Genomic DNA, 3,705 nt, shown 5'->3' on the forward strand with positions numbered 1-3,705 from the left:
TAAAGCTAGTAAAGAGATTACATGTTGTTTTCTTCATCTTTATGTTCACTTAAAATTATAGAATTTGCATTTACATTTTGAAAATAAGCCAGTCTATTTAACATTAGCTTTTAATTTGTGTTGAAGCTTATTGTTGAAGTACTAATAAATACCAGGTTTTTCATTAGCATGGGAGAATCCTTAAAATGTGACATGAGGGACTGTTTTGACATTGTGAAAGAGTTTGACTTTACTGGGTTTTTTATGTACAAGCATTTGAATGTGATAATGGAAAGCATTTGTCTTATACCTTTGTTGTTACCTTTAAAATTCAGACTCTGGACCACTTCTTCTATCTAGCATAGGAGTTTACCTGTTTTACCATTGTACCTGTTTCCAGTGTTAGCCAGGTAAGCTTTCTAGGATCAGTATTATAGAGAGAACTTAAATCATGATGTATCCCAGCCAAGTCTGGTGCACTACAATGAATAATACTGTGTATGTAAAATCCTTACCTCATGGAAGTGAGAGTGATGGTTTTCACTGAAGTCATGGTTTCACTGACTTTGGGCATTTATTATTGCTAATTCTTGCCCTTAAGTGAAGTAAGTGGGTGTCCTTCTGTGCATAAATTACTGGTTTTGATCTGTACACCCTTTTAGCCAGGTAAATCATATATAATCATAATGCTGTAGGATCAGAGCATTCTTGTAAATGTTCTGATCTTAATCCAGAAACTTTAGCTAAGACAAATAGTCTTGAGTATTAATGTTGCTTTTTACCATCAGAATACAAATGTGTCTAATTCTGATGGAGAGATGTGAACCATCTTTGCCAACTGACCAATGCTGAATCTCTAGAGGTCTAGTCAGAACTTGGCCTGTTGCAATTATGTATCAGTCTAAGTTAGAATGGCTTTTCACTCAAATAAGCAAAACTAGACTTAGGTTTATGAGAATTGTCAAAAGTTACTGTGAATCTTGAAGGGTATGAGCAAATTGGTATTGAATATATTGTTGAATCCTGTTGGTATTAACTACTGCCTTGGTTGGCTTGAGAACTGTAACATAGGAGGCAACTGTAGCAGAACAGCTAGATCAAGAAAGCAATACTCATACCCTCAGGCAGGTGGTTGTGTTTTTGACCCAATATAGCTTCTTTAATAATTTAGCTACACAGAAGATCTGAGAAGGTTCCAGATGGAGGCTGAACCTATGACCCCTTGACATAAAAACATCTATGATACCAATTACACCATCTGTTGGTCATAAAACCACATTCTCTATCTTTTCTTGGCTCTTGTGTTATACAAAAGCTGAAGGGTGATGTTTGGAGCTGTTCTAGTTTATCCTTGCAGTTTAATGCAAAACACATTTTCACAGAGAGGGAGAACAAAGCACAATAGCACTGAAGTTCAATTTACATTCTCAGTCAGTGAAAACAAAAATGAAAATAAAAACCAGTTGTCTGAGTCGTTATTTATACCCAAACTATGGCTTCAATTGTATTTTTTTCCCTAGTGCTTATGATTTTTTTTTTAAAAAAAAAAAAAAAAAAAAACCACCACCAAACCCAACAAACCTACCTGGAGAACAACTTCTGTCACCATTACCCCAGCTTCTGAGGACCCTGAATTGAAAGAATATCCCTAATGGTAAAAATGAAATTATGGCAGCATTGAGGTTATATACACAGATCACATTAGTAGACAGTGTACCTGTAATACTAACCTCTACATTTATTTAGGGATTTGTCTGGTGATAATCTTTAGGAATCTACAATACCTTTCTGAGTTTGGAGTGTTAAATTCAACCCGTCCACCACACGTACCTTCACAATCCCACTGGATGTAGGTCTTTTCTGTCTGAACTCACTGCTCAGGCTCTTCAAGCAGGTGTTCTGAAGTACTTTGACTTGGAAACTGGATCTCACATTTTGTCCTCCTATCAGTGCAATAGTTATCCTCAGGTGATCTACTGTGGTCATCAGAAGTGACAATGGAATGGAGAGCTGGGATATAAGGAATGATGTACTGAAATATGAGGTGTCATGTATTAGGGATGAAACTGATGGCCTAAGTCTGTCAAAGCAAGTAAATGAGGTAAAGTGTGTTACTGGTGCAGAATGGATAACTAAGATGAGGAAAGTTTCACATATTTTTAAGAATATTCTGTTTATATAATAAAAATTTTCTTTGTACTGATTGAATAGACTGTAATTTTAGATAGCAATGGCTATATGATTGAATTCAGTGACTGCTTTTGCACATACCCTCTTAACAGCAAGAACATTTTGGACATCTTTCTTACCAAATGGGGATGTATCGATCAGCAGTCAAAAAGACTAGAAAGCTACTGCCAGAAACATGAATTCTGGTACTATGTCTGATGGTTAGTTATGTCTTTATAATCAAAGTTCCTACAACATTGCTTTTTAAGAAACCTTGTGTACTGCTATTGATCTGTCTAATACAATGTTATATTACAGAAATGGTCTAGATATACAGTAAGTGGGGGAAGTATAACTAAGAGAAAGTCCCAAATCCCCACATCCTGTTTGTCCTTCTGTGGTTTGGAAGCTGACTTCATGAGCTGAGAATAAAGCATTGAATAAAGTACAGTTGATTTTACTGTTAATACATTGTTTTCTTATTGTTGCTCCATCATTACTTCTTAATAAACAGTCTTCTTGTTTCTTAAAGATAATAAGTAATCCATACAAATGAAAGGGAGATAGTTGTAGACTGAAGTTGAAAAGTTTCCATAGAATCTTTGTCATTGATTAAACTGAAGAAAATACTTGAGTTTTCTATTTCAATATATTCCTTTTGTGTACGTCTTCACAGGGTTATACCACAGACTTGGTAAGTAGAAATGGCTATGTTGAAGCCAAAAAGAAGAAGCAAGTAAGTGCTTACCAATCAGTAGGATAAAGCGACAAAAGCACTATTCAGATACATTTTTCTTCTGCCAGCACAACTGAGCATGCTGTCATCAGAAGCTTTTTCCTTGGTTAATGCTAACATGTCCTTTAAAAGTGATTTTTATGATTTATGATACAACCTACACTCTGAAAAAATAATACTGACTATAACATAACAAACAGAAAAAAATAATTATGTATTTTCTAGGTCCTCAGCTCATTCTCAATTTTGTATTCATTTTCATAGGCAAATCTGGATACTTCAGTGTTTGTTCGTGTCAGTGAAAACAACTTGTCTGTTGTGGTAGAATGTAACATTTTGTTGTGATCATGGGATTTTCAGAATACTTTATTAACAATAATATCCATCTCACTGTTTGTTTAAAATATCTTGGAAAGGATCTCAAAGGCCCTGTAATCTGTTCTGAAGCAGAATCAAGTACATCTCAATAGCTATTGGTAGAGTCCAGTCTTGATGATACTAGAAAACTTATGCTGAACGTAGTTAGTAAGAGACTAACCATACTGCATCAAAACCTGTCTGTCCAGGAACTGGTTATCAGATTGCTGTCCACAGCAGACTAGAGAAAACCTGTAAGAATGACAGCTTTATCTCAGTTAAGAGTACTCTTCTTAAGATGCTGATGATCTTAAATGTGCAGAAGGACTCACCATCAGACAACTTTAACAATCAAATCCTGTACTGGTGGTGTCATTTCCTTAACTTAATGACTAAACGTAATTCAGAATACATTTTTACTATCTAAAATAGCCTTTATATATTTTAAATAATGTAAAAATATA

This window comes from Merops nubicus, unplaced genomic scaffold (assembly GCF_000691845.1).
Source record: "Merops nubicus isolate BGI_N331 unplaced genomic scaffold, ASM69184v1 scaffold42091, whole genome shotgun sequence".
NCBI lineage: Eukaryota > Metazoa > Chordata > Aves > Coraciiformes > Meropidae > Merops > Merops nubicus.